Below are 12,536 nucleotides of genomic sequence, written 5' to 3' on the forward strand. Positions count from 1 at the left end.
CTTTTTAAATAATAATAATAATAATAATAATAATAATAATAATAATAATAATTCTCAAATTAGTCTTGCCAGATTGCAAAATGGTCCCTACCTTATGTGATTTTGCAAATTGGTCCTTTTTTTTTTACTTGGAGAAAACAGCTCCCAAGTTCATTGGCTCTGCTTGTCGTACTAATGAGCATTGTCCTAGCAACATAAAACTCCGTGGGCTTACCACTTGCCTCTCAGGGGGTCCCCACAAATTGGTCTTTTTTTTTTTTTTTGCTTCACTCTTGTGAGGTTGTCCTTAAGGTTTTTGTTACGGACTTTTTTTGGATCCAAGTCTGACCCAAAAGATCCATCCCAATGTTGGATCTACTTCAGAGGAGCTACCGAGCCTATCCCATGCAAATTGGGACTCTACATGATTTATTAGAAGTTTATCTCAGCCTAGAGTCCTAGGACTATGGTGGGATGCTTTCCCTAGACTCCAATCTAGGGTGAGATTGTGCCTATGTATTTTTTGTTTTTTTGTTCATTTATAACTATAAAAGTATGCACTCAGCTTAGTTATTTTAAAAAATGAAAAGTTCATTCAAGATTTCTCTAAGTTTCATTTTTTGTTCGTGTTCTTGTTTTTTTAGAGTATGTTTGATGGCTTGTTCATGATTGAACAAAATGAACACAAAAAACAGAACATAACACTAATTATCTCCGTCTCGTAACTGTAGCAAGTCCAACATTTGTTTGGACCATACTCGAATGTTGTGTTTCAAATGTTCGTTGTTTGATTACGATATGCAAACAACTTGGACAGTTACTGCTTGTTTCTTCGACGGGTTGTAGAAAGGAAAATTTAGCATGTCAAATGCTAGAACAAATTCTCAAAAACAAAATTTTCATTATAGTTCCGAAATTCAAGAAAAAAAATCACAAGAAAACCAAAAGAAACAACGTTCATGAATTTCATATAGCAACAATGTGCATGGTGTAAGAGAAAATAATAAAAGCAATAAAAAAAATAATACTGAGCGTTGTAACTTCAACAATGTAAATAAAAAAAATTAAAACAATGAGCAATCAAGAGAGGAAAATTTATTGGTTCTGTTGTTTCTTTCAAAAGATGCAAGTCAAAACAATCACACTAACAAAATTGTGAATCCAAAAGCTACAAGCTAAAATTAGGCATGAAATACTTGAAATCTAGAGAAAGACATGCAATTTTGGAAAACTAAACAAAAAAACTTACAAGAATTTTATGATAAGAGCATCGTAAGAGGGAACATAGAGTTGAGTTGCTTCAATTGTTTTGTATTCCTTATGATTTGTCTATGGCCAGGATTCCTTAGAGAGAGAGAGAGAGAGTAATGGATAAAGTCGCGAAGCTCATCCCTCTCGAAAGAAAAAAGAAAAAGACAAATATACGAAGATGAGCTAGGGTTTTAGGGGAGCTCGAGAGATCCTAGTGGCTGGTCTAGGGTTTTAGGGAGTTCGATCAATGAGGACACCGACAATGAATCCATCAGAGGCACTCGCCCTCCCCTGTGAAGCACAATAGCTGGAGAAGTTGAAGAGAGACCGGAGACACCTCCTTTGGTGTGGCCTTGCAGACCAGCACCCAAACCTGCTCCTCCTTTGACTCTCATTCGCTCCATAGGAGAGCGAGAGAGTCGGGAGAGAGAGGGGAGCACCCGTCGAGAAAATATTTTTTTTATCTTCATTCTCTACATCCCGATCTTTTCGTAATAGGGGGTGGAAGGAAAATATTGATGCTTTATAGATATGATAGATGGCGTTCTGCGTATTTTTCACATCTAACGTTTGTTAAAAAATTTATAATTTTGAGGCTTTTTGTTCTGCTGGACATGCAGGGAACATATTTCTCCCTCACTTCTCTTCCACGCTCATCGTCGATCCAGATGGAACACATTGTCTTCCTCCCTTGTCATCGACCCCCATCCACTCATGCTTTCTTGTGTAGTCAACCAGAAGAGAAGACTCTCTCTTCCTCAATGTTGCATGCTCCTCTTGCTCGTGGTGTGCACCCCTTTCTAGAGTCATACCTCATATACAACTCACCGAAATTCGTAAGATTGTCTTCTATAGGAGTTTGGGTCCTAACAGTGGTATTAAAGTAGGTTTGTCTCTTGACCCCGAATACGCTCTCTCAACTCTGCATGACAAATATAGCCATAACCAATAATGACCTGCATCAACCACGATAATCTACACCCCAAAATCTTTCCTCTAATCGTTCCAAGGAGATCACATCAACATCAGGTTCTTTGATTCTCATACTTATAAATTATTTTTTAAATTGTTAGAATTTGACCACTGATGACCCCGATCTGACTTCTAAATGTCATGCCAAATTTCTGCCTGTTCTTAGAAAGGATTGCTACAATCCTATATTCCAGTATAATTTTTCAAAATTCATTTAAGCCCTCTGACAGTCCCAAAAAAATACTAAAAAATTACCATAGTTAGTTCTCTTGTCCTAGGCCGAACCTAATCTATAGATTATAAAAACTAGTTCTTGATATCTAGATATCACCGTTTTACTGAAACCTATCAGATCCAGCGTTTGGATCCTAATGACCTAACATTTTTAAACTACAAAAAAAATTCTAGGCCTGATCTTAGATCTATAAATTCTGAAATTTTTACTCTATGAACGTATATCTGTTAAATTTCAAACCCAATTTACAAATCTCAAAAATTTATCTGGATCACTGAGATCTGGTCTGATCTTTAAAATCTATCAGAACTGAGAAAACCGATTGAACCTCTATGGTTTTGACCTAACCTAGAAATAAATTAATCTTTGCCTTAGAAAACTCTAAAAAAAATCTCAAAAAATTTATTTTTACAAACATGATACCCTATACTAGACGATCAAACTCAAAGGCCCCCCAGCATTTGGATCCTAACGACCCAACATTTTTAAACTTCAAAATTTTTTCTAGACCTTATCTTAGATCCATTAATCTTAAAAAATTTACTTTATGAACATATATATGTAAGATTATAGATCCCAAAAATTTAACTGAATCGCTGAGATTCGGTTCGATCTTTGAAAATTGTCAGAACCTAGAAAACTGATTGAACCTATAAGGTTTTTTCACCTAACCCATAAATTAATATTTACCTTCAAAAACCCTAAAAAAATCTCAAAAAAATATATTTTTACAAACATGATACCCTATACTAGATGATCAAACCCAAAGGCACCCATAAAGCCTAGCCTACCCCTCTGCACCACCCGAACTTTGGACACGCAACATTCTGTCCAATAGGCAGACAATACTTGAATTTGAGGGTGCAGTCAAGATAGATTCATCATGGTGTAAGATCGACAATGCCTTACGAGATTTAGCGAAATGGCAATATGAATCCAATGAGCAAAGGGAAAAAATGAATCATTTATTTTGCAAATCTTCTATAGTTCTTCGTGGACCATATGAAAATTGTTAGAAAATGGATCTAGTTTTTCATGATACGAATCTTGCATCATTCTTCAAAAAAGTATGCATAACCATGCATGCACCCCAATTGATCGAGAAGATACCTCTGCAATAAGAGAACTCTGTAGATCTAAAACTGTGCCAAATAATGAAGAAAATATTGTCTGGTATGAATATCAACCCTACCTCATTGAGAAGAAATTATGATCAACAAAGACATGCACAAGCTCACAATGAATCTTTTCGCTGCAGGCGTTTCATGACACCAAATGTCCTTGCCCTATTCATAAGGGTATAAGGAAGGTTATGAAAACCAAAATTTGTGTGAGCCTTGGCTATGGGGACGCTAGGTGTTGCATCACTGCATCTGCCATCTGGAAGTTGTAGATAGCTACTAGACACCAAATGAGCAGACCATGTTTGATCCTGGTGGCAGGAATGTAGGTCATGCTGCAGATCATAAAAAAGAGTCGCCCGATGAACGTCTGGTCGATCCTGCCTAATCTTGGAGATACCTCACCTCATCCATCTAGGATTCTAGGGAAGAGGAGATGGAGGAAGGATGGTTGCTTGGTCATGAAAGTGCTAGTTTAGTGGACCAAAAGCGAAGTAGACAAAGCAACCTGAAAAGTTGAAGACCAGTTGGTAACCTAGTACCTGGAGTTTTCACCTTGAGGACAAAGCGTGTTTGAAAGAGGTGTATTGTTATATACCATTTTCTGCTTTAGGTTTGACCCAGAGGATTCAACCCAGTGTTGGATCTGCCCCAGAGGAGCTGCCAACCTATCCCAAGCAAGTTGGGACTCTGCAGAATTTATCAGAAGTCAATCCCATCCTGGAGTCCTACTCAGGCTAGGACTATGTTGAGATGCCCCCTAGACTTCCTTTTAGGGAGTGATTGTGCCTGTGTATTTTTACTCTTCTTTCCTTTTGTAACTCTATAAAAGTATGTACCCAACTTAGTTATTTTCAAAAATAAAGTTTATTTAGAAATTTCTCTAAGCTTCATTCATGGTTCATGCTCTTGTTCTCAGAGAAAATATATTTATCTCTTGTCTCTTCCAATTTCATCAACGACTCGAAAGGAAACACCTTATATCTCTCCTTTGCCATCGATGTTCCATCCACCTCACACTTTCTTGTGTAGTCGACCAGGAGATACGACTCTCTCGCTTCCTCAATACTGTATGTTCATCTTGCTCGTGGTGCATGCTCCTATCTGGAGTAGTGCCTCATTTCCAGCTTGCCAGAATCTGTAGGACCGTTCTCATAAGGTCCTAACAATTTTGTTTGGAGCTGGTAAATGAGTTGAACAAGTGTTCACTTTTGTCTCAGAATTGTGGTGGGCAAACTGAGTTCAAGCTCATAATTCACTCAAGTTAAATGAGTTGAGTTTCAACTAGCATGTTTATAGAAAAATATATTGTTCTAGAGCTGAAAGAAATATAATTGTAATAAAATATATGTAAAATCTATTTAAAATATACTTCTTACTACCTAACGAGCTTATATGAGTTGAGCCGAGCTGAGTGCCTAATATTCATATTCAGCTTGTCGATCCTATTTTAATGAGCTCATTACGAGCCAAACATAAGCCGAGCTACAGCTCGGCTTGTTTCTTAGCCCTAGTTTCGTTCCTACCTCCTAATGATAGTTGTTAGTTTCTTACAAAATAAACATTTTACCCTTATTAAAAGACCTTTTTGCAAAATATCAAATAAGTTACATTCATTTAGTACCGTGGGTTAAACAATCATTTGTACATAGCCCTCAAGCCTTGATCATTGTCTAACCATAGTTAAGTTAACACCTTTTTAACCAATAACCTCTTTGCACCAAGTTCACACTACAAGAAAATACGTTGTTAGCGACGGAAAGATTTCGTCGCTAGTTAGCGACGGATTGGCGAGCGACAAATATTCGTCGCTATTATTACTGAATCTTATGAAAGTAGCGACGGAAGATAGTCCGTCGCCAAGTCCGTCGCTAATTAGCGACGGATGTTGCGACAGATTGTTTTGTCGGTACGATCGCACCATTTATCGATGACGTTAGCGACGGAAACTAGTCCGTCGCTAAATAGCGACGGATGTGGCGACAAAATATAATCTGTCGCTATTTTCGCGAATTTGATTTTACGTTGGCTTAGCGACGGAATTAATCCATCGCTAACTTTCGAATAACCCTAATCCCAACCAGCTTTTCTTTTTCTTCTTTCGCTGCTCCTGCGCCGGTCCCGCTCCCGCCGTTCGCCGGTCCCGCCGTTCGCCGGTCCCACCGTCCGCCGGTCCCACCGTTCGCCGCCCGGAGAAAGGTAACGCCCTCCCCCTCTCGTTTCCGGCAGGGGGTTAACCCCTTGCCATTTCCGGCAGGGGGTTAACCCCCGTTTTCACGCAGGGGGTTAACCCCCTGCCGTTTCTGGCAGGGGGTTAACCCCCTCCCGGTTCACACAGGGGGTTAACCCCCTGCCGTTTCCGGCAGGGGGTTAACCCCCGATTTTCACGCAGGGGGTTAACCTCCTGCCGTTTCTGGCAGGGGGTTAACCCCCTCTCGGTTCACACAGGGGGTTAACCCCCGTTTTGACGTAAGGGGTTAACCCCTGCCATTTCCGGCAGGGGGTTAACCCCCTTCCGGTTCACGCAGGGGGTTAACCCCCATTTTCACGCAGGGGGTTAACCCCCTGCCATTTCCGGCAGGGGGTTAACCCCCTCCCGTTTCCGGCAAGGGGTTAACCCCCTCCCGGTTCACACGGGGTTAACCCCCTGTTGTTTCCGGCAGGGGGTTAACCCCCTCTCGGTTCACGCAGGGGGTTAACCCCCTGCCAGAAAACGCAAGGGATTAACCCCCTGCGTCCCCTGCCGTTTCCGGCAGGGGGTTAACCCCCTTCCGTTTCCGGCAGGGGGTTAACCCCCTTCCGGAAAACGGAGGAGGTTAACCCCCGCGTTTTCCGGCAGAGGGTTAACCCCCGCGTTTTCCGGAAGGGGGTTAACCCCCTGCGTTTCTTGCAGAGGGCTAACCCCCTGCATTTTTCGGCAGAGGACCCTTGCCCCTTGCCTTTCCGGTAGGGGGTCGACCCCGGGCAGGGGGTCGACCCCCTGTGGGAACAGCAGGGGAGTCGACCCCTTGTCAGAACAGTTTTTTTTCTGTGGTGGCTTCATTTTAAAAAATTGTTTTTTTGTGCAGATTTCTCAACGGAACTCGCTTGTGCCCCGCCACCCGTGGTAAGTAAGTGACAAAAACAATGCAAATCGGGTAAATACCCGTGGTGAGTAAGTGAGGCAAGCGCATCACATGTTATTTAATTTATTGAATGTAACACTTTATTGTTCACACACTCACTTAGTTGTTGATATCTACGACTGCTTTGTTGGAGTTCGGAGATCATGCTGAGCATGATTTTAATGTATGAATATGGAAGTGTTCTTATTTTTGGAGTACGGAGTCCATGCTATGCATGGTAGTAGTTAGTGGGATATTTAAGTGTGTTTGCTGCAGGTACATGTTTGACATTTGTTTGATATGAATTATTTCGATGTATTGCAATGTTTGATGTGATTGTATCCATGCTTACATGTAGTTACTTTCAATTTGATTATGTCTTCCATGTGAAATTGTATACTGAAAGCATGCTTCAAATGAATGTATCGTGTCATGAATTGTTTGCACATGAAAATATTAAGTTATCAATACATGCATCATAATTCTTGTGATTGTATGACATCCTTTTATGTTCTATATGTGGATACATGGCTCGGTAATATAAGTATTTGTGGTTTGCAGACGATTTGATCTGGAGTTGCAAAACGAAGTTTCACATCTCACTGATGCAGAAGTACAAAAAGAACGTGAAACTAAGTTTGTGGAGTGGTTGAAACAGTTGGTAAAGAAGCTAACATAAATTTTGTACTTATAAACAACACTAAGTTACTTAATTGATCGTGATCACAATCATTGTTTATGTTTGTGCGTAGGTTCGCAATGGTGATGTTAAAGATCAAGGAATATGTGATTTAGAAAATGGTCTGACCAAAGTTGTGCAATGCTACAACGGGTATATCGTAAATGGTTATCGATTCCATACAAAAGACTACGGTATAAACAAATCAACGATAAATAGTGGTGTGTGTGTCAAGGGTAGCAGCTACGGTGAAAATGAACATGATTACTACGGTGTTATAGAGGAAATAATGGAGTTGACTTACTTAGGCATGAATAACAGGGTTACGATATTCAAATGCCATTGGTTTGATCCAACTGCAACAAGACTCGACAAAGCTTCAGGCATTGTCGAGGTGAATCATAAATCCAGGTTTGGAATATATGAACCATTCATATTAGCCTCGCAGGCTCAACAAGTTTATTATACTTCATATCCGAGTATAAAAAAGTCAGATAGAAATGAATGGTGGGCAGTTTGCAAGGTGAAATCCAAACTATACCCCGAGTATGATCAGTTACAGGAAGATGAGTTAGCTGAAGACAGTGATTACTATCAATCAGATGATGTCTATGACTTCGCTTATGGTCACGATGTTGCGCATGATATGCATGTCATATCTCCATTGGCCGATGAAACATTCATAGAGGAATGCGATCCAAATGATGTACCAAGTGGATGGGCAAACAATGAAGAAGAAGAAAGTCAAACTAGTGACGAGGAAAAATTCTCAAGCTAGTGAGCAAAATCTTATACTACAAACCTCTATTTAAATGCATTGTAATACTTGATGTGAGTTGTATTGCAATACTTGGTGTGAATGATCATAAATTTTATTTGAATGTATTGTAATACTTGATACGAATGATTCGAATGCATTGTAATACTTGATGTGAATGATTTCAATTATCTGAATGTATTATAATTTATGCAATTAACGAATGATTTGAATTAGTGCAATACTTGATGCCAATGATTTGAATTATTTGAATGCATTGCAATGCTTGAGTTGAATGACTTGATTGCATTGTAATACTTGATGTGAATGATTTCAATTATCTGAATGTATTATAATTTATGCAATTAACGAATGATTTGAATTAGTGCAATACTTGATGCCAATAATTTGAATTATTTGAATGCATTGCAATGCTTGATACGAATGATTCGAATGCATTATAATACTTGATGTGAATTATTTGAATTATCTGAATGTATTATAATTTATGCAATTAACGAATGATTTGAATTAGTGCAATACTTGATGCCAATGATTTGAATTATTTGAATGCATTGCAATGCTTGATGTGAATGACTTGATTGCATTGTAATACTTGATGTGAATTATTTGAATGTATTTTATGACATATGTTATTTGTTAGAATATGGTTCATGGAGGTTATAGTGGTCGCTCATCCAGTAGTAGCCAGGCTCAGCCTTCATCTTCACGGGCTCCTGTGATAGGTATATCATATAACTAATTAGATGCTTGATTAGTTCAAATGCACATTCTGAGAATTTCTAATGTATTTTTTTACAGATGATGTTGCGCCTGTACACGACCCACCTACACCAGTTGATCACACAAGTCAACAGCCAACACAGGAAACATGGTCTTCTCAGGCTGGCACAAGAAGACTCATTCGAATAGTGTATATCGATAATCGACCGTAAGTATTTTGTTTTAAATTATTGCATATCTTTTAAATATTTTATATTGATATTTACTGTGTAACAATTCATGTGCAGCACGAGGTTTGAGCCACAAGAAGTAGTATGGGAGATTAGGAATTCACTTCTTCAACATCTACCAGGACCAGTTGCTCAATGGAAAGAGTACCCAAAGGAGGTGTTAGACAGATTGTGGTCCTCATTCATGGTATACAGTTGTTCCTCATAGTTAATATGTTTCATATTTAATTTCTTTAAGCAATGTTTACTAACTTTCTGAAAATATTTGTAGGCTTCGAATCGCTTCGCAACTACGGTGGAAGAAAATGATGCAAGGAAGGTGTGGCAGAAGGTGACTGTCAATCGATTTGCAGACATGCTGCACACTATGAAGACTGCAGCAAAAAAAACATTTGGCGTAGTAGATGATCCATTACTGTGGAAGGGCCATGGTCCTATTACTATCAGGAGAGATTACTGGGATGAAATGTGCGATAAGTGGGCGGGAGATGCATTTAAAAATCGCTCTGCGAAGGCTTCACAAAATCGATCGAAGATGCCCAAAGCCCATCTACACACAGGTGGATCTAAGACATTTGGGAGCCACCTAAAGAAAATGGTAACTCATCAATATATAATATTAATTTTATAAGTATTGTTGCAAACTTGTGTACTAAATCTTTTGTCATTTAACTTCGCAGGAAGCAGAAAAAGGAGGCAGTGTACCATATAAGGATGCGTTTGTAGAAACACATAAACGGAAGACCACGGGAGTCTTCGTATCAGAGAAGGTGAGAACGACAACGATATGTATTAATTTTATTAATAATCATTGCAATATATATGCAAGTTATCATAATGTTATCATTAATTATTAATGAATACTTTAAACATTATTTTGTAGGAGGCATATGAGCAACAGATGGTAGAGCGATATGGCGAAGACGCTACTCAACATCCATCATTTGATCCTACAGCATGGGTGACTGCAGCAGGTGAACCAAAAAAAGGTCGCGTGTTCGGGTTTGAGAGTAATATGAACACTTCACCAGTTATTGGTTCTTCCAGTTACGGCTCACCGACTTCTTGCGCCGACATAAGCTCCAAGCAGCCGACTATTCTTTCTGGTGATGACGTACGCGAGATCATTAATGAATCACTGAATAACTACTTTCAATACACCGTCGCCCCCTTTCTCCAAAATGAGATCAAGGCCGCTTTTCAGGATAGGGGATCTTCGATTCCAGGTCCCTCTCAGGTATAATCACATATTCAGTTTTTTGACTGCCTTAGAGCACATATGAGCATGCTATATTCACATATTCAATTTTTTTACTGCCTTAGCACACATACGAGCATGATCGAATCACATATATAGTTTTTTGCCTGCCTTAAAGCACATCTGAGCATGGTAGAATCACATATAGAGTTTTTTTAGATGCCTTAGAACACATATGAACATGCTATAATCACATATTCATTTTTTTAACTGCCTTAGAACACATATGAACATGTTATATATCATTTATGATAGAATCACATATAAAATTTTTTGCTTTGCCTGCCTTAGAGCACATATGAGCATGCTATATTCACATATTCAATTTTTTTACTGCCTTAGCACACATATGAGCATGATTGAATCACATATATATATATATATAACTTTTTGTCTGCCTTAGAGCACATATGAGCATGATAGAATCACATATAAAGTTTTTTGATTGCCTAAGAACGCATATGAGCATATTATAATCACATATTCAGTTTTTTGACTGCCTTAGCACACATATGAGCATGCTATAATAACATATAGAGTTTTTTTACTGCCTTAGAACATATATGAACATGTTATATATCATTTATGATAGAATCACATATAAATTTTTTGGCTTTGCCTGCCTTAGAGCACATATGAGCATGCTATATTCACATATTCAATTTTTTTACTGCCTTAGCACACATACGAGCATGATTGAATCACATATATAGTTTTTTGCCTGCCTTAAAGCACATCTGAGCATGGTAGAATCACATATAAAGTTTTTTTAGATGCCTTAGAACATATATGAACATGCTATAATCACATATTTAATTTTTTGACTGCCTTAGAGCACATATGAGCATGATAGAATCACATATAGAGTTTTTTTATTGCCTTAGATCACACATGAGCACATGATAGAATCACATATAGTGTGTAATTTATTTATTATATTTTGTTTATCAATACTGACTGTTCTTTTCTTGTGTAGGCTGCTAGCGATAATCAGGGTAGTGGAGCTGAAGGGACAGATAAAGACAATGAACAAGAAGACGCACAAAATCTTGACGATGATTAGAGGACTGTGTTGAAGAAGTTCTATTTTTTTTATTTTTCCTAATTGTAATTGTTGAATTGTAAATAATTAAACTTCTTAATTTTAAGGTGGAACGATTAATTGTTGTAGATTCTTGTTATATGAATTTTTTTGTGTGGTTTGTTTTTTATTTACAGGAAATATAAATTGTACAGGAAATAGAAATTGTACAGTTCTCGGTAATTAATTTTCAAATAATTTTTTATTTTTATTTTTTTTCGTGTTTGCGACGGATTAGCGACGGAACCATCCGTCGCTATTCATATTAATATAGCGACGGCATAGCGACGGAAGTAAATCCGTCGCCAAGCGGTGGTCGACGTTGAGTACCGGCGGATTGGCGACGGAATATAGCGCTTGTTATTTCGTCGCAATTAGCGACGGACCTGGCGACGGAATAATTCCGTCGCCAGTTAGCGTCGAAATATTCGCGACGTAAGCATATTGTCGCCTCGCTGTCGCTAATCCGTCGCTAGCATGGTTAGCGACGGAATGTGGTCGTCGCTAATCTACTGCTTTGTTGTAGTGTCAGATAAGGTAGGGGCAGTTTTACAAAAAGAGATAATGTAGGGACTTTTTTCTAAATGGTTAATAAGACAGAGATTATTTTTAGAGACACCTTAATAATAATAATAATAATAATAATAATAATAATAATAATAATAATAATAATAATAATGAAGAAGAAGAAGAAAATGATGAGCAGTAAGTAATAAATCATAAAGAGGTAGACAATGTAAAATAGGGAAAAAGGAAAAACTTGGTACTACGTATATGTCATAGTCAATATTAAAGATGGTGGGGAATATGTGAAAATTCTTTGCTTGAAAGCAAAACAACTAGTAAGAGTCGCACCTTGCTGGTGTCAGAATTAACCCCTCACCAGATGGCTAAAGTACCATCCAAACTTTTCTATTTTTTGAATAGTGATAAGATACATTGAATTTTTTGTAAAAGTAAGGCAGAAATATGGTTCTTCCATGTGTATGAGGAGGATCTTGGAGAAAAAAAAAGGCTATTTTCTTGCCTGTTCCATAAATATAAAAAATATATATGAAAATATACAGACATTTTCAAACCCCTCACCCAACCAAAAAAAAGATAATTTTTAAGATATCACTAGTT

This window comes from Nuphar pumila, chromosome 2 (genome assembly GCF_984573655.1).
Source record: "Nuphar pumila chromosome 2, dmNupPumi1.hap1.1, whole genome shotgun sequence".
In the NCBI taxonomy this organism is placed as follows: Eukaryota; Viridiplantae; Streptophyta; class Magnoliopsida; order Nymphaeales; family Nymphaeaceae; genus Nuphar; species Nuphar pumila.